Genomic DNA, 26,984 nt, shown 5'->3' on the forward strand with positions numbered 1-26,984 from the left:
TGAGCCCAACACCGACCAGGACGGACACCTACTCTTCCCTCAGTCCCTGGGAGCGACACACTTCTTCCACGGAAAAATGTTACTTCTCTAGGGATACATTCCGGGGAGCCCAGCCCCTGTCGGCAGCGCACTCAATCTCACCTGACCAAGCAGACCTTCTTGCCGCCACGTAAATGCCGGGGAAAGGGAGAAGGAACGGGCGGCCCTCCGCTCTCCTGCCCGCCGAGCCCTCGGGCCACAGGGACCCGCTTCCAGGCCTACCGACGGGGAAGCCCGAAGGGTTATCTACCTGGACGCTCTCCCTACTGGCGCCTGGGCACCGAGCACTCGGGCGGCGGTACAATCCCAGCGCCCACGCGCAGCCAGCCTCGCCTAAACGCCAGACCCCGGCCCGGCCCACGCGCCTCCCCGAGCCGGCCGGGCTGCAGCCACCGTCGGCCTACGTTGCACGCCGGGCACCGGCTACCCAGACGCCGGTGGACCGGGAAGGTCCCCTGGGCCAGAAAGGCTGCCGGACGGAGCCCAGCCCCGGCCTGCGTCGCCCGCGTCAGGGAAAGACAACGAAGGAGGCGGAGGGGACCCACCTGGCGGAGGCCACGCGCTGGCGTGAAACACCGGGCCGGCTCCCATCTTCGCGCGGGGGCCGGCGGGACTCGACTGCACCCCCCGCCCACGCCTGCCGTAAAGCAGCGCCGGCTGGCGCCCGGATAGACCCCACCCCTCCCCCCGTCGTCCGCGTCTCCTCGGAGACGCCCCGGAGAAGATGCGCTGCGCCGGCAGAGGAAGGAGGGGTTGGGAACCCGTTCCTCGGGTTGGCTCCGCCCAGGGGCGGGGTGGGACCGCCTCAGTTGGTCCCAGGGGCAGGGAGGTGGGAGAGGTGAGCTCGACAATGTCGGGGTGGCAGCCTCTCCTCGTTTGCCCTCTCTCCTCTGAGAACCTGTTAGTCCGCTTGCGGGGGTCGCGGCCGGCAAGAAAACAAATGATGAATGTGAAGGAACAGTAACACGGAATTTTTACCATTCACCAGTCGCAAAACTGTTTAGAGGGAAAAAGTTTAAGTAAGTACACTTTCCAACGATGTTTCAAGTCTGTGTCATTCATATGCTTGAGCTTATCAATACTTGAAGTGCTGCCTCCTCAGGTGAGAGGCAGATTCCCAAGAGCAGACCCTCCCTGCGCCCCGTCACCTCCCGTTCTCTGCCAAGGACCTGCCAGGGGGCGAGCGCCTCTTAAGCGCTGCTTCCCCCGGCGTCGTGCTGGGTCCCAAAGAGTCACAGCAACTCGCAGGTTTCTTCTCTTGCCTGACGGGGGCCTTGGTTTATTTTTCCCTCTTGAATAAAGGAACGCGCTTCTCTAGCGAAATAAGGTTCACATGATGGACACACGTGTAGCAATAGAGAGGACCGGAAAGGTAACAGGTGATGCCGCCGCTCAGAGATGAGGCGTGTTCCACTGGGGTTTGTAACCGCCCAGCACCTGGCTCCCGGCGGAGGGGCGGAGAGAGGGAGAGGGATTCGAATGAAGATCTTTAGAAACGATTGTCTCTAGGTAGGTCACCGGGTAACCGACAGCTGTTTTGGCCACTAAAGCAATCCACTGTGAAGACGCTTTTGTTAATTCTTTATTTCCATTAGCAAATGTAATCCTTGCTTGCTTATTTTGTAAGAAAAAAACATCTTCACGAATACAGAAGTATTTCAAGGGAGACCTGAAGTCACCCCTGACTCCTCGGAACTTCCTGCCCCCACGGAGCTCCCCCAACAGAGGACCTGCCCAAGCCCAGGCCCCCCAAGACCACCTGCCTTCTGGCTACTCCCAGTCTAGGCTCAGGCGCAGGCGCAGGCTCAGACTCGCACCTCCCCCCGCCTTCTCACCCATCCCCTGCTCTTTGAGCAGAGGTGGTGGGAATCTCCAGGGCAGGAGGGAGGAGGTCGGTGAGGACCCTGAGCCTGCCTGGCTTAGTCCTAGTCAGGCAGCTGCCTTTGTGCATTTCAGGTCAGCACAGGAAATCTCACCAAACCCAGCTGCCTTCAAAGTCCTGGGGAGTGAAGGGCGCTGTTCATGCTCTGCCATGACTTGCCCACCTTGTTGAGGGTGGAGAGTGAAGAGAGCTTCCACTTCCTCCACAGGTGGAATTTCCTGGCCAGTCCCTGGGCTCTGGATCCCAGCTGCCCCTCTGGATTCCTCTGCATCTTTCTTTTTGGACACGCAGAGGAATCCAGAGGTAGTGGCTGTTTCTCCAGGCAGAGAGCAAAGTCAAAGCTTTTTTTCTGTCTCCAACCCCCGGATGGACATAGATTCACTAACTACCTGTTGTGCCCGGAAATTGAGGTGCAAAGGGGCTAAGTGGTTTTGCAGATGTGAACCAGGATTGGTCCACGCACGTGGTGGTGGTGGGGCTGCTCTCACGCCACAAATCCATTGCTCTCCCCTTGCAAATGCCCACTGAGTTCAACTCAAGATGTTCAGCATCGCTAGGCATTAGAGAAATCAACATCAGAATCACAAGGGATGCCACTTCACATCTACCACGACAGCTACAATTTTTAAAAAGTTGGAAAATAACAAGTGTAATAAGGATGTGGAGAAACGGAACCCCTCATACCTGCCGGGGGAGGGGGGATGTAAAATGGTTCGGATACGGTGGAAAGTGGTTTGACACTTCCACCAAAAGGTAGACCTAGACTGACCACCTGATTAGCAGTTCTACTCCTAGACCTATGTCCCAGAGAACTGAAACGTTCAAACAACAACTTGTATGTGAATATTCATGGCAGCATGGTTCATAGAGCTGAAACGGGGAAACCGCTCAAATATCCATCGACTGATGAATTTTCAAATAAAACACGCTGTACCCGTATCTTGGACTTTTGTTTAGCCATAATGTGGCAGGAAGTACTGATGCATGCTTAAACATGGACAGACCTGGAAAACGTTGATACATGAAAAGAGCTAGACAACCAAAGAACACACATGGTAAGATCTCATTCCCATGAGATCCCCAGAACAAGCAAGTCTGTGGAGATAGAAAATCAGTTCTTCCTTGCCAGGAGCTAGTGGGTGGGGAACGTTGCAGGGAAAACTTTTCCTCCACCGTCTTAGGTTCCAGTGGCTAGGGACCTGAAAATCAGCTCACAGTAAATTAACAGGAGAGAAGTTTATGTTCCACGTAGGAGTTCTCAGATGAAGAGGCTCCCTGAACAGCTAGAGAGAGGGGTTTACATACCAGCTTCACAAGGGGGCTGGTGGATTAGGACTTCAAAGCGTGGAAGGGTCTGATGAGGCTTGTTTATACAGCCTCTTGGAATGTTCTGGTGTCCAGGATCAGGCCTCCCTGATTAGAGACACCCCGGTCCCGTGGGCGGGGTTGTGGCAGCTGTCTCTTACAAAGCTCTGCTTTAGTCTGATAAGGGAAGTTCAGAGAAGATTTATTCTGCCTCTGTTGTAGCTCAGGTGTTTTCACTTTGAAGTCATCTTTCTACCATTCAGGTGAGTTGTCAGTCCCATCAGGAGAATGGGGAACGACTGATGATAAGTGTGGACTTTCTCTTTGGGGTGATGGAAGTGTCCTAAAATTTATTGTGGTCATGGATCCACACCTTAATGAATATACTAAAAATCAGTTTCTCGTACATTTTAATCCTGTGCGTTATATGGTGTGTGAATAGCATATCGTAAATAAAAAAGTAAGCCAAACACATAAAGTTAATAAAACTAAAGTAAAAGATAGATGGGAAGTTTCATAATGTGGGTGAATCGAGGCGAGACTACTACAACCCACGGGTCAGTTTTTACACCAAAGAGGTGGGAGACGGCAGGTGAAAGAGATATCATGTGGGTTCTGATATGATGTAATTGGAGTACAAAGCATCAAGGATAAAATGTTCTTGCTAAAATACCTGAGCCTGAATCTAGCCAGGTCCACAGATCTCACCACAGGAAATTCTGTTTCCAAGGGAGCATGTTCATGACAGGATGCGTACAAGAAATACAGCATGTGAATAATTCTATGGGACAAAACCCCTACTCTTTTCATCAAAGGAATGGCAGAGAAGGGGGGAGGGGCTGCTATTGATGAAAAGAGACAGGACTAAGGCCTATTTCAGCTGTGTAAGATACTTGTTTGGATCCTAAAAAGAACGAATTAAAGAGAGATGTTGAGGTCAAATAGGTACATTGGACATGGATGCTTTCATGTGGCATTAGGGTTTTAACTGTAAATTTTGTTTGATGTAATGATGATATTTCGGTAATATATTTGTTGCAGTTTATGTCATGGTAGAGTATGTAGAGGAAATAACTTCTTTGGATTTATGCATGAATTTGTATGATATCAGGGATAGTCCTTGAAATGTGCTAGGAAAAAAAACATGAAACTTAATTGGGCCAGATGTTGATTGTCGAAGCTACTTGATTGACATAGAGAATTTTTGTTATATTGTTCTGTCGGCTTTGTTCGAAATGATCCATGATAAAGAGCTAAAAAAATCCTTTATTTTATGTACATATATAGACTAGCTTTATTAATAAGAGTATAAATTTTCAGGAGATAAATTACCCTGTTTCAAGAGTACAGTTTGCTAAATATTGATCTAAATTTCACTTGAGAAATGGTTACCACACTCAAAATTATGAACATGTTCATAACACCCAAAAGTTTTTGGTTCACTTGGTATAGTAGTGAGAACTTGGTATAGAAATGCGAACTACATTTGCTCTTAAGATGTTCTTTAGTTATTTATTCCATGCTTAAGTAGGGATAATTTATTATTAAGACAATTACATATGTTGGAAAAAAACTTGTTTCTGGTGTATTTTAATGTATCTGAGCAATTTCTTTCCTTATGTTTTTGATACTTTCCACCGCAGATGGAATGCTACTCGAGTACATCCTTTCATATGTATCTCATATTATCAAGTGTTATTATATATCTTCTTATCAATGCTTTTGTTTAAGGTATTTTAATGATTAATCATTGTAATTATGGAGTCTCTGGTAATCTTCTACCCGTACTAAATCATGAATGAAATTATATGGAATTCTCTAATCATAAAAGTTGAAAAAATTGGTGTCATTTTAAAATGGTAAGAATGGGCTTAAAACATATTCATGGATCCTTGGCTATGGTCCTCGAGAAATCTTTTGGTGAAGTCAGTAAATTAGCTAAGGAAGAATATATGGTAGCTTGTTATTTATGTGTGGGATAGGCCAGTTTCTCTTCAGTGGCAGTAGACATAAAGTGGTAATTACACAATGGTCAGTTTTATGTCATGTATTGTAGGAAAGTTTTCCTCACCCTTCTAATGGTCTCTATCTAGGTCTGAAAAGGAAGCTGTCAAAGATAGAGCAACAGAAGTATACAAAGTTATTTGATATGTTTTTTGTGACACGGGATCCTTTACATGGAAATGAAGACCTGATGAAACAGACTTGTGTATTTTATGCTTGGTTTGATAAAGAGTGGGCAGTCATGGAAGAATATGATCGGTTAAGGAATATGAGGTAATTGTAGTAAATGGGGGTCATCTTAGCAAGCCCTGTTTTTTGATTCTTCTTGACGTCCCTTCTAATTCAGAGATAAAGATGCTACTTTCCTCCCAGTATAGGGAGGGTGTCTGTCACATGAGGGTTTTATTTCCTGTTTCAGGGGAGAAAGTTGAGTGAGGAAGGATGTCAAAGAGACTAGTCTGTTTCTGCCTTTTCTCGAATTCCTTCAGCTTAAAATATTCAGTGTCAGTGTACCACATTTGGAGGTAAATGTCCTGAACCCCATCAGTGTACTTTATCACAATAAAATAAGTGATACTCTGCATTGTAGAAATATAGGATGCTGGCAGCCAGCTAGTAACTGGGATTTCTAATCACTTTTGCTTAATTTTAATAAATTCTTGTGTGACTAGTCAAAAGTTGAAGAAAATAAAAACAGCAGTTGGAATACAAAAGCGATAAGTATCATTAAATGTTAAATTAGTTTTATTTTTATTTTCTTTTTTTTTTTTAAGGGCCGCACCTGTAACATATGAAAATTCTCAGGGTCAGGGTTGAATTGGAGCTGTAATTGCCAGCCTACGCCTAAGCCACAGCAACGCCCGATCTGAGCTGTGTCTGTGACTACACCACAGCTCACGGCAATGCCAAATCCTTAACCCGCTGAGTGAAGCCAAGGATCAAACCCACGTCTTCATGGGTACTGGTCGGGTTCGTTATTGCTGAGCCATGATGGGAACTCCTAAAATGGTTTTATTTTAATCACATATCCTCTCCTTTCTCTTTTGCAAAATCTTTTAATATATTGTTTCATTTATAAAGTACTTTTATATAAACTTCTGGACCCAAAACATAACCTCTAAACTTTTTTCCTAAGAAAATAAACTTACTGTAAAACCTTCTATAATTTTTTCCTCATAAACTTTAATACATATAGAAGAAGAACATATTGAACATATTGAAGTGATAAATGAAACAAAATTAGGTTGTGTAGAGGATATGATTAGAAGCAATCAAACGTGGCAAATTTGTTCTTTTTTTTTTTTTTTTTGTATTTTTGCCTTTTTTTGAGCCGCTCCCGTGGCATATGGAGGTTCCCAGGCTAGCGGTCTAATCAGAGCTGTAGCCACCGGCCTACGCCACAGCCACAGCAACGTGGGATCCAAGCCGCGTCTGTAACCCACACCACAGCTCACAGCAATGCCGGATCCTTAACCCACCGAGCAGGGCCAGGGATCGAACCCGCAACCTCATGGTTCCTGGTCGGATTCATTAACCACTGAGCCACAACAGGAACTCCTAATTTGTTCTTTTTATGGGTAAGTAGTATTCCATTGTGTGTGTGTGTGTGTGTGTGTGTGTGTGTGTATATATATATATATATATATATATATATATATATATACATATACATACCACATCTTCTTAATCTGTTCATCTGTCAATGGACATATATGTTGTTTCCATGTCTTGGCTATTGTGAATAGTGCTGCAATGAACATACGAGTGCATGTATCTTTTTCAATGAAAGTTTATTTCTGGATATATGCTAAGGAGTGGGATTCCTGGGTCTTATGGTAGTTCTACATTTAGTTTTCTGAGGTACCTCCATACCGTTTTCCATAGTGGTTGTACCAATTTATATTCCCACCAACATTGCAGGAGGGTTCCATTTTCTCCACACCCTCTCCAGCATTTGTTATTTGTTGACTTGTTAATGATGGCTATTCTGACCAGTGTGAGGTGGTACCTCATAGTAGTTTTGATTTGCATTTCTCTCATAATTGGTGATATTGAACATTTTTTCATGTGCTTGTTAGCCATCTGTATATCTTCTTTGGAGAAATGTCCATTAAGGTCTTTTGCCCGTTTTTCAATTACGTTGTTGGTTTTTTTTACTGTTGAGTTGTATAAGTTGTTTGTGTATTTAGAGATTAAGCCCTTGTCAGTTGCATCATTTGAAACTATTTTCTCCCATTCCATAGGTTGTCTTTTCTTTATGGTTTCCTTTGTTGTTAGCACTGTATTTTAACCTCTCACATTTCATCTCATAACATTTTATGCAAGTGTTTTGATTTGCCTTCTCAAGGAGAATGCCTTTATGGTGAATATCTTTCTACTGTCTGGTTTTGTGGTGCACATCTTTTAGAATGCTAGAAAATTTAAAATGAAGTAAGGAAGACCTAATTTGTATTAATATACATCAATTTGAATGTTCTAGAAATGTGATCTCCTTTCAAGTTTAAGTATATTTAAGAAGTTGAACTGACAGTTTAGACTTCATTTTTTATTTTATTAAACTTAAATACATGGTATATAACATTAAAAACAGCATAAATTATTAATTTTTGTAGGGACTTAAGTTTTATTTTTTAAAATAAATTTTAATGGAATATAAGTCACTTACAATGTTGTTAGTTTTAGGTGTATAGCAAAGCGAATTAGCCATGCATATATTTTCATTCTTTTTCTGATTCTTTCCCCATAAAGGCTATCATAGAGTATTGAATAGATTACTCCAAGCTATATAGTATGTCCTTGTTACCAATTGATTTTGTATATGGTAATGTGTACATGCCAATCCCGTCCTCCCTTTGAAGAAAAACGTGGACCACCCATTTAAACATTTTTTTATAGTTTTTCTTTTCCAAGGGTGAAAACATTTTTGTTTGCCTTGGGTTGAGGGCATATATTTCTTCATTACTACCACCACCACCACTAGCCCCATCATCACAGAGAGGTATTAAATTGTCATGAAAACAATCATGAGTGAAGGCCAGGGCATTGAAGAAGCAAAGGATGTTCCTTTTACTCTATACATGATATTGTTTAATGCTTTCAGGAAGTTATATGTTATTAAGTGTGCATTTATGGTGATGATCATTTCAGATAAATGAAGAATTCAGAGCCTGAACGTAAGCCGAAAGCAAGATACCAAAAAAGGAAGAAAAGATCAAAGAACTTGGAATAGAAGTCTAGCAAGTTGAACCCAGGTAATGAAACTAGATATGTATTATATCATGTCAAGATGAATTCTGTGGTAGAAAATTATCTGCTAAATGGAAAGGAAATGTGACCAGTAACAGAATTTCTGGTATAGCAACATTTTAGTTTTCATTTCCATGGTGGAAAGGCTCCAGCATTAGTTTTTTAAATTTCCCTAAATGTTTTGTGACAATATATTATACGAGCCAAGCTGTTTTTGAGAGAAGATTTTCATTTTCATTTGTATTACTCCCATTTTTCCATAGAAATTGGACCAGTAGGAGATATATGTGTATATATATATGCATGTCTATATATAAAGTATATATATATAGATATACACATATATATATATATATATATATAAAGTAAGGAATTGGATTATATGATTATCATGGCAGGCAAGAACCAAGATCTGCAGGGTGGGTTGGCAGGCTGGAGATTCAAGAGAATTCTAGTCTGAATCCAAAGGTCTGAGAACAATGAAAGCCAATAGTATTTAGTTTATATTGAAGGCCAGCACTCTTGAGACCCAGGAAGAGCCAGTGTTTCAGTTTGAGTCCTAATGCATGAAAAACGATGATGTCCCAGTTCAAAGGCAGTTAGACAGGAAGAGTTCTCTATTACTAGTTGGAGGAGCAGTATTACACCAATGTGTATTAGGGAGGGCAATCTACTTTATGCAGTCTACCTATTCAAATGTTAATCTCATGCAATTACACCCTCACAGAAACATTCAGAATAATGTTTGACCAACTATCTGGGCACCCGTGTTCCCCAGTTATGTTGACACATAAAATTAACCATCAGAACTGCATTTCCTTTCATAAAGAAAATCAATTCTTTCAATAATCCCAAAAGCTTCTGTGGATTTCTGTAATCTTGACTACTATCATTTCAAAACTTGTCAACTTTACGTTCCCACCTGCATTATCTATGAGGAAAGACTCATGTATACTTAAAGTCTTTATTAAGTTGTCCACACTTTACAACTGATTAAGTACTCTCTTTAAGACCGCTTATGTTTGGAGGGAATATTCAGAATGTGCAGATTGCATCTTAACACAGTGGATCCTCAATAGGAGTTTGTTGCTTGAATTGGTCTGTTTCTACCATTCTATTGAAAGGTTATGTGACGACTCCACAGTGAACTCCAAATGACCCAATCTGGTGGCATTTTCCTGGCCTAACTCTGCTTTACTGTATTTTATAATATTTGATAATTTTCCCGTTAAGCTTTCATTTTTTTTCTCAATCCTCTTGCTTCACTTTTCACATCTCTAAGAAGTCAGTTACTCTCCCTTTTTTTGCCACTTCTCATGGACTTGGAGAACAGACTTGTGGTTGCCAAGGGGAAGGGGGAGGGAGTGTGATGGACAGGGAGTCTGGGGTAAATAGATATGAACTATTGTATTTGGAGTGGATGAGCAATGAGATCCTGCTGTATAGCATAGAGAAATATATCTAGTCACTTGTGATGAAACATGACGGAGGATAATGTGAGAAAAATTTTGTATGTATATATATATGTAAGACTGGGTCTTTTTTTGTACAGTAGAAATTGACAGAACATTGTAAACCAACTATAATGAAAAAAATAAGAATCATTAAAAAATAAGATAAAATACAATGCTAAGCCAGAAATCAGCTGACATTCTTCTGTGGTGTCTTCCCAAAGTTCTTATCTCTTTTAAGCCTCTAAACAAGTCTAAACAAGCCTGACTATTTAGCATGAACACTTCTTAAGTCCAGCTAAAGAAAGACCATATACATCTTATTTCACCTTTGTTCCAGTGTCACCTAAAGTCATTTTAGAAGGCTGTCTACATATGCCAAAAATGTTACTTCTGTTTCTAAAAGTGATATATCATGTCTAGAATTGTCTTTAGCTTATGTGGAACAATGAAAAAATTACCTTAACTGCTAGTAAATATTCATTGTTAGAGTATATTTGAACTTTAGAAATTATAAAATGTGGGGTCAAACTTGAAATACTACTTAATAATTGTTTTATCCAGTTATACCTGAATCCCTGGAAAATGTGCCACAGTGGCTGATTCAAATCTTCTCTAGTTTCATTAAATTTCAAACTCTCCCCAGAACTTTCATGATCAATCAACAACCTGATTTCCTAGTTCACTGAGAAAATTTCAGTTTGTTCAAATTCACTACTACCCATGCCATTATTTCTCTGAATCCACATTCCCATCTCCCCTCTTGAAATCAGCTTCCCCTCATAGGCTTCTTGAGCATAGTGCCTACACACGTACACTATCCACAACTTCTTTCTGTAAATGTTCCATAGCCACCTTTGGAGAGAGGCATATAATCTTTTTGCTTTCAGTTCTCAAATTAGGGCATTCACCTAGGTTCTGTCCTTAGCTTATAACAAATGACATACATTCATGAGGAGGTAGTCTGTTATAGTAGAAAGGGAACTGAATTAGGTATGTGAAGAACTGCATTCAAATCTTCATCATGTTTTACACTAAACTTGTGACCTTCGTCTAGTCACTTAAACTTTTGGAGTCTCAGTTTTCTCATCTATAAATGATAAGATGAAACTACTTGCCCTATCTATATTATAAGGTTATAATAAGAATTAACAGGGATAATAGATGTAAAAACTTTGATAAACATGTAATTACTATGCAAGGGATATTACTTATTTTATTAGAAGACAGCTAGATCATTGGCATTGTGAGACAGACAATTTATGTAAAGCTAATTAGCCCCTGGAGGCTCAAACCATGACCTTCTATTCATTATCCACATTTAAACCAACTAGTCTAATAGGTCCAGGCCAGATAGGGTACTTTTTTTTTTGCATGTGTTCATCATGAAATCTAACTTTTCACTTTTGGAATAATATTTTGCAAAGCTTTTGTGAGGATGCCAACTCTCCTAGCATTAGACGGTTAGCAGAAGTAGTCATTTGTGGAGTTTAGCATGTTAATCCAATATTTGTACAATTCTTTGCATGTAAAGTCCTTGAATTGATAAATTAATAAGTAGTGTATAATCTCTAAACCCCCCACATATATCTACTACATATTACTGCATGTTGCAAGCATTCCAACATTAGATTATTTTTATTGGAGGAGTATGGGCCCTCAGGTTACTTATAAATTTCAGGATATCCTTCACTGCATCCACAGACAGTTGGAGGGCCATCTCCACCACCAGCTCTACAAGTGCTACTTCTATCCACAGGATTTACTCCTCCTCGTACAATTCCTTTGGTAAACCATCACTACCACCATCATTGTTCAAGAACTTCTTACTTCAAGATCATCATTTACTTTAACTTAAGGAATGAAGCATAAACGCATAAACCGCAACTCTGTGCATTTATTCTTGAACCCTATGAATTGATTATCCATGAAGACAATCAAAAGGTCAAAGGCAAAACGTCGACTAGGGTTTATGGCATCCTCTAGCCATTGGTAATTAATGTGCAAATTACTGCTTACCTGTCTATAAGAAAGTCTAAGACTGCTGACTCTTTTGCTTTCTTTTCTAAACTCACCATCTTTTGTTCCTTTTTCAGTATAGTATTTGAGTAATTGAAAACTCCATAGGAAATATGAAATTCATGTAGAAGGCAAAGAAGAAGCAATAAAATTATATAATTATACTGGCTGCCATAACAGATTACTGGTGTCTTAAAACAACAAGAACTTAATCTCTCACAGTTCTGGAGTACAGAAGTCCAAAATGAAAGTATTTGGTGGTCCACATTTCCTCTGGAGGGTCTGTGAACAATCTCTTTCTTGCTTCTTCCAGCTTCTTTTTTCTTTCTTTCTTTCTTTCTTTCCCTTTCTTTCTTTCTTTATTTCTTTCTTTCTTTGTCTTTTTGGGGCCACACAAACGACATATGGAAGTTCCCAGGCTAGGGGTCGAATCGGAGCTACAGCTGCCGGTTTACACCAGAGCCACAGAAATGCCAGATCCAAGCTGCATATGCAACCTACACCACAGCTCACGGCAACACTGGATCCTTAACCCACTGAGCAAGGCCAGGGATCAAACCTGTAACCTCATGGTTCCTAGTTGGATTCATTTCTGCTGTGCTACAATGGGAACTCCCCTTTTTCCAGCTTATGATGGCTGTCAGCATTCTTTGGCTTGTGGCACCATCTCTCTCTGTTCTGTTTTCACATTGCCTTCCCCTCTTGGTGTCTGTAAACCTTCTCTATCTCTCTTTTATAAGAGGGGAATGCATTCAAGGCTCACCCAGATAATCCAGAATAAGTGCCTCTTCTCAAGATCCTTAACTTAATCACATATCTTGCTATATAAGGTAATCACAGATTCTGGAGATTAGAATGTGGACATATCTTTTGGGGGTCACCATCACATTACAATAATATGAGAAATACAACCTTAAATGAAAAATAATTTTGATTCTTTTACCATCTTTAAGTACTATAATATAGGTGCTTTTAAAAAAATTATTGACCCTTGTCATCTTAGTTATTTTTGTTCTTAAGATAATGATGTTTTTTATTGAGATTTAAAATTTTATAGTGTAGAATAGGTGACAACATTCTATGGTAAAAATAACCTAATTTTTTGGTATATGAAAATGCCTTTTTTATAAATATTACTTTGCTTAATTATCACCAAACAATGTTTTTAAAAAGTTTATCATATGAAGTTGTCAACATCATATAGTAGGAAGACCCTGAGCTTACCTTTTCCCATGGACATATCAAAATTACAACTATGTACAGAGTACCCATTGCTGAGAAAGCCTAGAAGACTAGTAGAAATATATTTTGCAACTAAAGATATAAAGAAAGAACCATCCACTAGCAGGCCAACACTAGATCTGACCCCTGGTCCTGCAACCACCCATCTCTGTACACTGGTGGGCTAGCACTAGCCCTGGTACCCTGGAACTCTGCAACCAACTGCCTGATGACCTGGCCATGTCCACCAATGGCTAGCAGCCTCTGCAAAAGACAGGGCCTGGCAACCAACCATACTGGGGGCCAGCCAGGCCTAACATACCTCACAAAATAGTCAGCCTACCACAACAAGAGGAGCCATGCAGCTCACATAGAGGTCACCCCTAGAGCTTATAGCTCTGGTGACCAGGGTGGAGTGCACTGCTGGGATGCATAGGATGTCTTTTACAAAAGGCCACTTTTTGAAAGTTGGGAAACATAACCAACCTACCAAATACATAGAAATAAAAACATCAAATTAGGCAAAATGAAGCAACAGAGGAATATGTTCCAAATGAAGGAAAGAAAAAAAAAAAAAAACCTCCAGAGGAAGAACTAAGTGAAGTAGAGATAAACAGTCTTTGCAATAAAGAGTTCAAGATAATGATCATAAATATGTTCAAAGAACTCGGGAGAAGATTGGATAAAACTATGAGAAGTTAGAAATTTTAAACAAAGAGTTAGAAAATATAGGAGTTCCCGTCATGGCGCAGTGGTTAACGAATCCGACTAGGAACCATGAGGTTGCAGGTTCGGTCCCTGCCCTTGCTCAGTGGGTTAATGATCCGGCGTTGCCGTGAGCTGTGGTGTAGGTTGCAGACGTGGCTTGGATCCCGCGTTGCTGTGGCTCTGGCGTAGGCTGGTGGCTACAGCTCCGATTCAACCCCTAGCCTGGGAACCTCCATATGCCGCAGGAGCGGCCCAAGAAATAGCAACAACAACAACAACAAAAAAAAAAAAAAAAAGACAAAAAGACCAAAAAAAAAAAAAAAAAAAGAAAATATAAAGAAGAACCAAGCAGAGATGAAGAATACAATAACTGAAAATTTGAAATATGCCAGAAAGAATCAATAGTAAATTAGATGACACAGAGGAATGGATCAAGGACCTGGAAGACAGAAAGTGGAAATCACTGAATCTGAATAGAAAAAAAGGAAAAAAAGAAATTGGTACAGTTCAAGAAACCTCTGAGACAATATCAAGTGTATAACATTCATATTATAGGGGTCCAGAAGGAGAAGAGAGAAAGAAACAGACTAAATTTGAAGACATAATAGCTGAAAATGTTCCTAACCTGATCCATGCCCAGGAAGCTTCTAGAGTCCCAAACTGGATCAATGCAAGGAGGAACACACCAAGACACATTGTAATTAAAATGGCAAAAATGAAAGAGACTATTAAAGGCACCAAAGGGAAAACAAGTTACGAACAAGGAAACTCCCATAAGCCTATCAGCTGCCTTTTTTTTTTTTCTTTCTTTTTTCTTTTTAAGGCTGCACTCAAGGCATGTGCAAATCCCCATGCTAGGGGTCAAATCAGAACTACAGCTGCTGGCCTCTGCCACAGCCACAGCAACATGGGATCCGAGCTGCGTCTGTGACCCACACACCTCACAGCAACGCCAGATCTCCAACCAACTGAGCGAGGCCTGCATCCTCATGGATCCTAGTGGGGTTCATTAACCACTGAGCCATGAAGGGAACTCTCTTGGCTGACTTTTAAATAGAAATTCTGCAGGCTAGAAGGGAGTGACATGATAGAATTAAAGTGATAAAAGAGAAAACCTACAACCAAGAATACCCTTCCGGGTAGGCTTTCATTCAGATTTGATGGAGAGATCAAAAGTTTTACAGACAAGTAAAAAGTAAAAGGGTTCAGCACCACTAAACCAGGTTTATAAAAAATGTTAAAGGAACTTCTCTAAGTGAAAAAGGAAAGGCTATATCTAGAAATATTGAAGTTATGAAAGAAAAAAAGCTCATTGAGAAATACCCACAATAACTAGTTAAGGGATACAGAAAACAAAAAGATGTAAAAAATAATGTCAAAAACAGTGATTGTGGGGGAGGGGGGTGCAAATGCAGGGCTGTTAAAATCCATTTGAAATTAAGAGATCAGTAGCTTAACCTTGTAACCACAACCCAAAATCTATAATAGATAAAGAGCAAAAAAGAATTACAAAAACAGGAATTCCTGTCGTGGTGCAGTGGTTAACAAATCCGACTAGGAACCATGAGTTTGCGAGTTCGATCCCTTGCCTTGCTCAGTGGGTTAATGATCCGGCATTGCCGTGAGCTGTGGTATAGGTCGGATCCAGCGTTGCTGTGGCTCTGGTGTAGGCTGGCAGCTACAGCTCTGATTAGACCCCTAGCCTGGGAACCTCCATATGCCGTGGGAGCAGCCCAAGAATTGGCAAAAAGACAAAATAAATAAATAAATAAATAAATAAATAAATAAATAATTTGCGAAAATGGAAAAAAACGTTAAAAAAAAAGAATTACAAAAACAACCAGAAAACAGTGAACAGGTGGCAATAAATACATACCTGTCAATAATACTTTAAAAGTAACTGGACTAAATGCTCCAGTAAGAGTGGCTGAACGGATACAAAACAAGACCCAAGTATATGCTGCCTACAAGAGACACACTTCAGATCTAAAGGCACACACGCACACACTAAAAGAGAGAGGATGGAAAAAGTTATTCCATGAATGTGGAAATGAAAAGAGAGCTGGGGTAGCAATATTTATATCAGATGAAAAGGACCTTAAGAGTATAACAACAGACAAAGAGGGATATTATATAATATTCAAGGGATCAATCTAAGAATCAGATATAACAATTATAAATATATAAGCACCTAATATAGGAGCACCTAAATACAAAAGGGGAGAAATTGACAGTAACACAATAATAGTAGACTTTAACACCCCACTTATATCAACAGATGATCCAGAGAGGAAATCCTTATACATACATAGAACATTCCTTCCCAAAGCAGCAGAATACACATTCCTTTTAAGTGCCCCTGGAACATTTTCCAGGATAGATGAAATACTAGGCCACAAAATAAGTCTCAGCAAATTTATAAAATTGAAATCAGATTCAGCATTTCTTCTGACCACAATGCTATAGTATTATAAGTCAACCACAAGGAAAAAACTGAAAAAACACAAACACGTCGAGGCTAAACTACTAAAACAACTAATCGATCACCTAAGAAATCAAAGAAGAAAACAAAAAATACCTGGAGACAAATGAAAACAAAAACATAATGATCCAAAATGTATGGGATACAGCAAATACAATGCTAAAATAGAAGTTTATAGTGATACAAGCCTACCTCAGGAAAGAAGAAAAATCTCAAGTGAACAACCTAAAGGAGCTTATACCTAAAGGAACTAGAAAAAGAACAAACAAAACCAAAATTAGTAGAAGGAAAGAAATCATAAAGATTGGAGCAGATATAAAAGAAATAGAGGAGTTCCCGTCGTGGCACAGTGGTTAACGAATCCGACTAGGAACCATGAGGTTGCGGGTTTGGCCCCTGCCCTTGCTCAGTGGGTTAATGATCCGGCGTTGCCGTGAGCTGTGGTGTAGGTTGCAGACGTGGCTCGGATCCCGCGTTGCTGTGGCTGTGGTGTAGGCCAGTGGCTACAGCTCCGATTCGACCACTAGCCTGGGAACCTCCACATGCCACGAGAGCGGCCCAAAGAAATAGCAAAAAGACAAAAAAAAAAAAAAAAAAAAAAAAAGAAAAAAAAAAAAAAAATAGAGACTAAGAAAATAATAGAGGAGTTCCCATTGTGGCACAGTGGTTAATGAATCCGACTAGGAACCATGAGGTTGCGGGTTTGGTCCCTGCCCTTGTTCAGTGGGTTAAATGATCCAGCATTGCCCTGAGCTGTGGTGTAGGTCGCAGACGCGGCTCGGATCCCGCATTGCTGTGGCTCTGGTGTAGGCCAGTGGCTACAGCTCCGATTAGACCCCTAGCCTGGGAACGTCCATATGCCGCGGGAGCGGCCCAAGAAATGGCAAAAAGACAAAAAAAAAAAAAAAAAAAAAAGAAAAAAGAAATTACAGCTGTCACCACAGACATACAAAGGATCATAGGAGATTACTATAAATAATTATTTACCAATAAAATTGGCAACCCAGGAGAAATGGACCAGTTCCTAGAAATGGACAATCTCCCAAGACCGAATCAGGAAAAAATCAAAAATATGGGCAGACCAATTCTGAGTAATTAAATTGAATCTGTAATATAAACAACTCCCAACAAACAAAATTCCAGGACCAGACAGCTCAGAAGGGAAATTCTACCAAACATTTAGAAAGAGTTAACATCTAATCCTTAAACTATTACAAAAATTGTAGAAGAAAGAATGCTTTTGGACTCTTTTTATGAGGTCACTATCATCCTAACATCAAAACCAGACAAAGATATCACAAAAAAAGAAAACTCTAGGCCAACATTACTGATGAACACAGATGCAAAATTTCTTTAACTAAATATTAACAAACCAAATTCAGCAATACATTAAAGGGATCATATACCATGGTCAAGTGGGATTTAATCAAGGGGTGAAAGGATAGTTCAATATCTACATCAATCAGTGTGATAAAACCACATTACAAATCATGAACAAAAATCATAGCATTTTAATAGATACTGAAAAAGCTTTTGACAAAAGTCAACATCCATTTCTTATAAAAACTCTCAACATAGTGAGTATAGTGGGAACATACCTCAACATAATAAAGTCCATATATAACAAGCCCACAGCAAACATAACCAAGAATGAAAAGCTGAAAACATTTCCTCTAAGATCACTCCTATTCAACATAGTATAGGAATTTCTATCCACAACAATCAAAGAAGAAAAAGAAGTAAAAGGAATCCAGATTGTAAAGACCAAAATGCATGATACCATACATAGAAATTCCTAGAGACACTACCAAAAATTACTAGAATTTATCAATGAATTCAGTAATGTTGCAGATAAAAAAATTACACAGAAATCTATACACTAACAGCAAACTATCAGGAAGCAGAATTAAGAAAACAATCCTGTTTAAAATCACATGAAAAAGAATAAAATACCTTTGAATAAATCTAAGGAAGTAAAAGATCTATATCCAGAAATCTTTAAGACACTGATGAGATAAATTGAAGACTGAAAGATATACCTTGTTCATGGTTTGGCAGAATGAATATTGTTAAAATGCCCATATTGCCCAAGGGAATCTACAGATTCAGTGTCATCTCTATTAAAATACCAATAGCATTTTTCATAGAATTCAAACAAATAATTCTAAAATTTGTATGGAAACTAAAAGACCCCCAATAGCCAAAATAATCTTGAGAAAGAACAAAGCTGGCAGTATCACATTCCCTGATTTCAAACTATACTACAAACTATAATTGTCAAAACAATATGGTACTGGCGCAAAAGCAAAAACATAGGTCAGTTGAACAGAATAGAGAGCCCAGAAATTAATCCACATTTATATGGGCAACTCATCTGTGACAAAGGAGGCAAGAATATACAATGAGGAAAAGACAGCCTTTTCAATAAATGGTGATGGAAAAATTGGACAGCTATGTGTCAAAGGATAAAACTGGATTACTCTCTCATACCATGAAAAATATAATTCAAAATGGATTAAAGACTTAATTGTAAGATCTAAAACCATAAATCTTCTAGAAGGAAACACAAATAGTAAGCTCTTTGGCATTGGTCTTAGTAATATTTTTTTTTGATATGTCTCCTTAGGCAAGGGAAACAAAAGCAAAAATTAATAAATGTGACCAATCAACTGAAAAGCTTTTGCACAGCAAAGGAAAGATAATTTTCTTCTTCTTTTTTTTAAATGGCTGCTTTCATGGCATGTAGAAATTCCTTGACCAAGGATTGAATTCGAGCTGCATCTGTGACTTATGCCACAGCTGTGGCAACACTAGATTCTTTTAACCTATTGTGCCAGGCCAGGGACCTGTGCCTCTGCAGTGACCTGAGCAGTTGCAGTCAGATTCCTAACCCACTGTGTTACAGTGGGAGCTCCTGGAAAAGATATTTTCAAACAGTATGTCTATAAGGGGTTAATATCTAAAATATACAAATAATTCATATAACCGACATCAGAAACCTCAAACAACTGGAATAAAAAATGTGTGGAGGAGCTGAATAGACATTTTTCCAAAGAAGACATACAGATAGCCAACAGGCCCCTGAAAATATGTTTGTTATCACTCACCATCAAGGAAATGCGAATCAGAACCACAATGAGATACTACCTCACACTTTTCAGAATAGCTTTTATCAAAAAGACAGCAAATAGCAAGTGTTGGTGAGAATGTTAAAAAAAGGGAAACTTCATGCACTGTTGGTGGATGTAAATTGGTGCAGCCACTATGGAAAACAGTGTGGAGATTCTTCAAAAATTTAAAAACAGTATTACCATATGATCCAACAATTCTACTCCTGGATATTTGTCTGAAGAGAACAAAAACACTAACGTGAAAAGATATGTGCACCCCTATGTTCATTGTGTCATTACAATAGCCAAGTTATGGAAGCAACTTAAGTGTACTCATCAATGAATGAATGGATAAAGAATGGATAATGGAATATTACTCAGCCATGAAAAAGAATGAAATCTTGCCATTTGTGACAACATGGATGGACCTGGAGTGTATTTTGCTAAGTGAAAGACAGAAAAAAACAAATACTGTATAATTTCACTTATATGTGGAATCTAAAAAGCAAAATAAATGAACGAACATAACAAAATGGAAACAAAGTTAAAGATACAGAAAACAAACTGGTGGTTCAGAGGGATGAGGGGCTGGGAAGGAAAGAAATAGGTGAGAGACCTTAAGAGGTATAAACTCCCAGTTGCAAAATAAATGGTGTGAAATTTAACAGTGTAGGAAATAAAATCAATAACTAATATCTTTATAAGGGGACATATTGTAATTAGACATATCTTGGTGATCATTTTGAAATTTTGAATCACTATGCTGTAAAACTTCAAAACAAACTCATAGAAAAAGAGATCAGATTTGTGGTTACCAGAGTGGGGTGTGGAGGGAGGGAATATTGGATGAAGGCAGTTGGAAGGTACAAACTCCTAGTTATAAGATAAATAAGTACTAGGGATGTAATGTACAACATGATAAATATAATTAACACTGTTGTATGTTATATGTGAAAGTTGTTAAGAAAGCAAATCCTAAGAGTTCGTATCATAAGAAAAATTTTTTTCTATTTCTTTAATCTTTTATTTATATGAGATGATGGATGTTCACTAAACTTACTATGGTAGTCATTTCATGGTATATGTAAGCCCAATCTTTATGTTGTACACCTTAAACATATCATGCTGAGTGTCAAGAAAGGAGATGGAGAAAGGAATTTTTCCCACATATATATATAGCATCCTGATAGAACCTCCCAGTGACCTGTATAAGACAATCCTGCCCAGGTTTTCAGATTGGCCTCTGTGTGGCAAACAAGTAAAACAGAGTAGAATACCTGCGAAAACCAAATTGTCATCTGAAACATAGCCCGCAAAAGTAGGCCATAACCTGAGGGCTAAGTCTAGACTGCTTGATAGGCTATAAGAGGAAAATATGATCCATAAGCTCAGAACATAACACCTGCATGTCCAGGATACAATCATAAAGCACTTGCCATATGAAGAACCACAAAATTCTCAACCAGATGCCAACATCTGTTGAATTGTTCTCTCTATTCAAGTATCTGTTCAGATGTCATCTCGAAGCCTTCCCTAATCACCTATAATCAGTAGCACCCTGGTCATCACTCTAACCACTCAATCTGCTTTATTTTTCTCAAACCCATATAATATTATGTGTTCATTTGTTTTATGTATTTCTCCCCAATAATTTTAGTTTATTAGGGATCAGGGGATTTAGTTTGTACATATAGTATATTTTCATAAGAAACAATACATTTCCATAAGAAATAATGCATTTCCATAAGAAACAAAAAGCATAGGTACCTATGACTTTATTGATAGGCAGACATTCTTAATAGTGTTAACCTTTTCCTTGGGAGAATGGGCAAATGTTTTAGTTTTATTTGGAAAATTGCTAAAAGAAACTGCTCTATGGCATTCCAGAGGATATTGTGGAGGTCATATTTCTATGACCTTTAGTATTTCTGCTGCTCTATGGCATTCCAGAGGATATTGTGGAGGTCATATTTCTATGACCTTTAGTATTTCTGGTTATAACAAATAAATCCTCTTTTGTTCTGATTTTATTTGAGTCCTCTTTTTTTCTTTGTGAGTACGGCCAAAGATTTTCAATTTTTCTTTTAAAACTCAGCTCTGTTTCATTGATCTTTTCTATTATGATTTTAGTCTCTATTTTATTTATTTCTGCTCTGATTCTTATTTCCTTTTACTAACTTTGGGCTTCTTTTTCTAGATCTGCAAGATTTCAAGTTAGATTGTTCATTTGAGACCTTTCTTGTTTCTTTCTTTCTTTTTCTTTTTTTCTTTTTTTTTTTTTGGTCTTTTTGTCTTTTAGGGCCACACCTGCAGCATGTGGAGGTTCCCAGGCTAGGGGTCCAATTGGAACTGTGGCCTCCAGCCTACACCAGAAGCCTCAGCAATGCAGAGTCCAAGCCTCATCTGCGACCTACAAGACAGCTCATGGCAATGCCGGATCCTTAAACCACTGAATGAGACCAGGGATCAAACCTGCATCCTCATGGATGCTAGTCAGGTTTGCTAACCTCTGAGCCATGATGCGAACTCCAGAGACCTTTCTTGTTTCTTGAGGTAGACATTTATCACTGTGAACATTCTTCTTAAAACTGCTTTTGTTGCATCCAATACTTTTTGTTATACTGTATTTCCATTTTCATTTGTCTCAAGGTGTTTTTGATTTCTCCATTGATTTCTTATTTGACCCATATGTTGTTTAATAGTATGTTGTTTAATGTCTACATATTTGTGCATTTTCCAGTTTTCTTTTCGTAATTGATTTCTAGCTTTATACCACTCTGGTCATAAGAGATGCTTAATATGATTTCAGTTTTTTAACATTTTTTTAAGACTTGTTTTGTGGCCTAACATATGATCCAGCCTGTAGAATGTTCCATGTATGTATGAGAAAAATGTGTATTCTGTTGCTTTTGGATTGATTGTCTTTACGTGTCTGTTAAGTCCATCTGGTCTAATGTGTGGTTTAAGGCCAATGTTTCCTTATTGGTTTTCTGTCTGGATGATTTATCCATTGATTAAAGTGGGGTAGTAAAATCCCATACTGTTATCATATTGATATTTCTCCTTTTAGGTATGCTAATATTTGCTTTATATATTTAGATGTTCCTATATTGGGCACATCAGCCATTATTTCTTCAAATAAGCTTTCTACTCTTTCTCCCTCTCTTTTCCTGAGACTCCAGTGATGCATAAATTTCTGTGTACAGTGTCCTATAAGTCCTATATGCTTTTTAATTTCATTTTCATTCGTCTTTTTGCTTTTCTGATTGAATAAGTTCAATTGATTTGTTTTCTAGCTCACTGATTCTCTATTCTGCTAGTTCAAGTCTGTTGTTAAAGCTCGCTATTGAATACTTCAGTATTCATTAGCTCCTAAATTTCAATTTTTTTATGTTTTCTTTTTGTTTTGTTTTGTTTTTGTCTTTTTCTAGGGCCGCACCCATGGCATAGGGAGGTTCCCGGGCTAGGGGTCCAATCAGAGCTGTAGCCAGAGCCATAGCAATGCAGGATCTGAACCGCATCTGTGACCTACACCACAACTCACAGCAACACCGGATCCTTAACCCATTGAGTGAGGCCAGGAATCAAACCCGCAACCTCATGGTTCCTAGTTGGATTCATTAACTACTGAGCCACGACGGGAACTTCCTTTTTTATGTTTTCTATCTCTTTTTTGAACTTATCATTTTATTCTTGGACTGTTTTCCTGATATAGGCATATGTTGTTTTATTGTCCTTTACTTTATTGTGCTTTGCAGATGTTACATTTTTAAAAAATTTGTGGTAACCTTGAGTTGTCAAATTATGGTTAGCATTTTTTAGCAACAAATTGTTTTTAAATTAAGGTGTATACATTTTTAGATGTAATGCTATTACACATTTAACCTCTGAGCCATGACGGGAACTCCAGAGACCTTTCTTGTTTGTTGAGGTAGACATTTATCACTGTGAACATTCCTCTTAAAACTGCTTTTGTTGCATCCAATACTTTTTGTTATGTTGTATTTCCATTTTCATTTGTAGGCACTGGGAAATGTAAACATTTATAAGCAGTGGGAAACAAAACTTTGTGAGACTCACTTTATTGCAATATTTGGTTTATTGTAGTGGTATACAGCTGAACCCACAATATCTCTAAAGTACTGTTAAATTGTCTGTGTTTTCTTGTACATCCATGAGCATCTTTAAAAAAATTATTTTGAACTCTTTGTCAGGCAATTCCTGTATCTCCATTTCTTTGGGGCCAGTTTCTGGAGGTTAATAGCATTCTTTTGGTGAAGACGTGTTTCTCTGATCCTGTGTCATCCCTGTAGCCTTGTGTAGGTGCCTGTGTATTTGAAGAAGCAGTTGCCTCTTCTAGACTTTATGGACTGACTTCCATAAGTGAAGCCTTTCACCTTTGTGTGGGGTATGATGGAGCATGCTGTGACCTCTGGTCTAGTAGTGTAGGGCACCAAGTCTGTTAGCGCATAATGTCTCATTGGTACAAGATGCAGTGTTTCACATCATCAACCGCTGTGTTGTTCTTGGTGAGTGCTGTACAGTCCACAGTGGCTGCAAGGGTGGTTGTCTTCAGAAGTACCTCCAGTTCTAGTGGTCAGGGACCTTGACAGGTACTTTTAGTGGTTGGAGCCAGTGTTGTGCACACACTAAGCTGTGGGGGCCAGCTGCACATGCTGATTTAGTGGCAGGGTCCAGTTGCAGACACCCACATAGTGATAGGGGCCAGGGCAGGTGGCAAGGAACATGGCCAACTATGGGCTCACTGGCAGCTATGGAGGCCCTGGATTTTCTTGATGCTGCACACTTTCCCCTGGGTATGCACACTCAGGGGAGGCCAGTGATAGGCTTTGGGCTGGAAGTATACAGGTACACAGCTGGAAGGGCTAGCTACAGTGAGTATGGTGTGCTTTCCTGTGGCTGCACACTCGCCCTGTAGGTGTTTATGCTGCAGTGGAGGTCTGTAATGGGCATCAGGCTGGTTGCATGCAGTGCACAGCTGTAGGGGACATCCCCAGTCATGGGCAAAACAGTGGGAGTCAGCCAGGGGGTCTAGGCTGATATCGGCACTCATATAACCCCAGAGGCCTGAGCTAGCTATTGGCGCATGTACCAGGCTCTCAAAGGGTTGGAAGGACTCAGGCAGCTAATTTCTTGTACTTGAACAGCTGGAGATTCCTGGAATGGCTACTAGTACAGCTTCCAACTCTAGCAGGGGAAATTGGGGAAGGACTCAGGTGGCTGCTGGCTGAATTTGTCTGCATCACAACTCTCTGTACCAAAATGGCTCTTGCTGTATATCTGCTAATATTAGCCCCTGTGTTTCTTCTTTGTTCCTAGCTGGCTCTATAAGTCTCAGCTTTATTGATATGGGTGGGGCAAAATAAAGTGGAACCTTCACACCTTGCTGCAAGAGACTGGAGAAGCTGGTCACTAACCCCACTCTTCCTTTCCTGGTGAAGGGAACTGTTTTTAGTTGGGAAGTTCCTTCTTGATAATAAACAATTCCAGCTTGGGGGATGGGGTGATACAATCATAATGAAGTTGTTTTCCTTCTTTACCTGTTCAATTTTTTTTTCTTACTATTTTTAAAAAATTTCCTAGGTGGACTCTGGAGGTTTTCAGAGCTGTTTTTGTTCATGCATAGGTGTCTAATCATTGATCTTTATAGGATGGAGTCTGGGTTCTCTGTCTCCATTTCGGTCTCCTCTCTGATTTGTATGTTTAGCCATCCATACCTTCCAGAGAGAAATCCTATTATAGTACAATATTTTTTAGTGTGCTGTTGAATTTGGTTTGCTAGTATTTTGAGGATAATTTTTGCATCTGTGTTCATCAGTGTTATATAGTGTTGTTCAGTGCTACTCTTTCCCTTTTTTATATATTATCTAAGTGATCTATCCATTACAGAGAGTGGGGTATTGAAGTCTTCTACTGTTATGTGTTTATGACTATTTCTCTCCTAAGATCTTCAATGTTTGCTTTATATATTTGGGTGATTCATGTTGGGGACATATATATTTATAATTTTTATATGTTTCTGTTGATTGACCCTTTTGTCACTATATAGTGACCTTATTTTCCTCTTGTTACTGCTTTTGAAGTTAGTCTATTTTGTTTATGTAAGTATGGCCATCCCTGTTCTCTTTTGGTTATCATTTGCATGAGCTATCTTTCTCCATCCCTCTACTTTTACCTCTTTGTGTCATTAAATCTAAAGTGAGTCCGTAAGAGTGAGCACATAGTTGAGTCTTTTTAAAATCCACTCTGAAGGTATGAGCTCTACTGCTGTGGTTAGAGGGCTAGGAATGAAGACACTGTCTCTCTGTTCCCTTGGTTCCACTTCCTCTATGTGTTCCAATCCACCCACCTTTATTTATTTATTTTCTGCTCTTGGTTTTGTTTCATTTTCATAACTTGCTTCATTCAGTTTTATGGACAGCCTTATAGAACAATAGGTATCAATCTAGATATGTATTTTTTATTAAAGTTTACTTGATTTACAGTGTTGTGTCGATTTCTGCTGTATAGCATAGTGACCCAGCCATACATATATATACACATTCTTTTTCTCCTAATATCTTCCACCATGTTATATCCCAAGAGATTGGATATAGTTCCCTGCACTGTACAGTAGGACCTCATTGCTTATCCACTCTAAATGTAATAGTTTGCATCTACCAACCCCAAACTCCCAGTCCATCCCACTCCCTCCCCTTTCCCCTTGGCAATCATAAGTCTGTTCTTTATGTCTGTGAGTCTTCTTCTGTGTTGTAGATAGGTTCATTTGTGCCATATTTTAGATTCCACATGTAAGTGATATCATGTTATTTGTCTCTCTTTTTCTGACTTACTTCACTTAATATGAGACTCTTTAGTTGCCTCCATGTTGCTGCAAATGCATTACTTCATTCTTTTTTATGACTGAGTAGTATTCCATTGTATATATGTACTGCATCTTCTTAATCCATTCATCTGTCCATGGGCATTTAGGTTGTTTCCATCTCTTAGCTATTGTGAATAGTGCTGCAGTGAACATACGGGTGCATGTATCTTTTCAAAGGGGCTCCCTTATAAATGATAAGTCTTGCTACACTTTTCTCTTGCTACTTTCAAAACTCTCTCATTGTATTTTTCTTTTTACAATTTGTCAATGTAGACTTCTTTACACCTGTGTCAAGACTTTCAGACTTGATGGATCTAGGTGTCCATTTTCCTCTGTAGACTTGGGTTATTTTCAGCCCTCCTTCCTTTCTTTTCTTTTTTTTGGCCATATCTGTGGCATGCAGAAGTTCCTAGACCAGTGATCAAACCTGTACCACATCAGTGACCTGAGCCAAAGCAGTGAAAACACTGGATCCTTTAACCTCTAGGCCACTAGGGAACTCCCAACCATTATTTTTTAAAATAAGCTTTCTGACCCTTTGTTTCTCTCCACTTTCTGGTACTCCCTTAATGGATAGCTTCATACTTTTGATTGGGTCTCATAGGTCCCATATGCTTTTTTGTCTTTTTTT

General features: G+C 39.3%; 1 long non-coding RNA gene across 1 annotated transcript in view; it reads left to right on the top strand.

Annotated features, from left to right (window-relative positions):
* The window catches only part of LOC110257709, a 32,295-nt gene continuing 6,237 nt past the window's right edge, over nucleotides 927–26,984 (top strand). The window contains exons 1-2 of the long non-coding RNA XR_002340615.1: nucleotides 927–1,058; nucleotides 8,378–8,481. This is a non-coding gene — a long non-coding RNA (uncharacterized LOC110257709). The remainder of the gene's footprint in view (nucleotides 1,059–8,377; nucleotides 8,482–26,984) is intronic.

This window comes from Sus scrofa, chromosome X (genome assembly GCF_000003025.6).
Source record: "Sus scrofa isolate TJ Tabasco breed Duroc chromosome X, Sscrofa11.1, whole genome shotgun sequence".
Lineage (NCBI taxonomy): Eukaryota > Metazoa > Chordata > Mammalia > Artiodactyla > Suidae > Sus > Sus scrofa.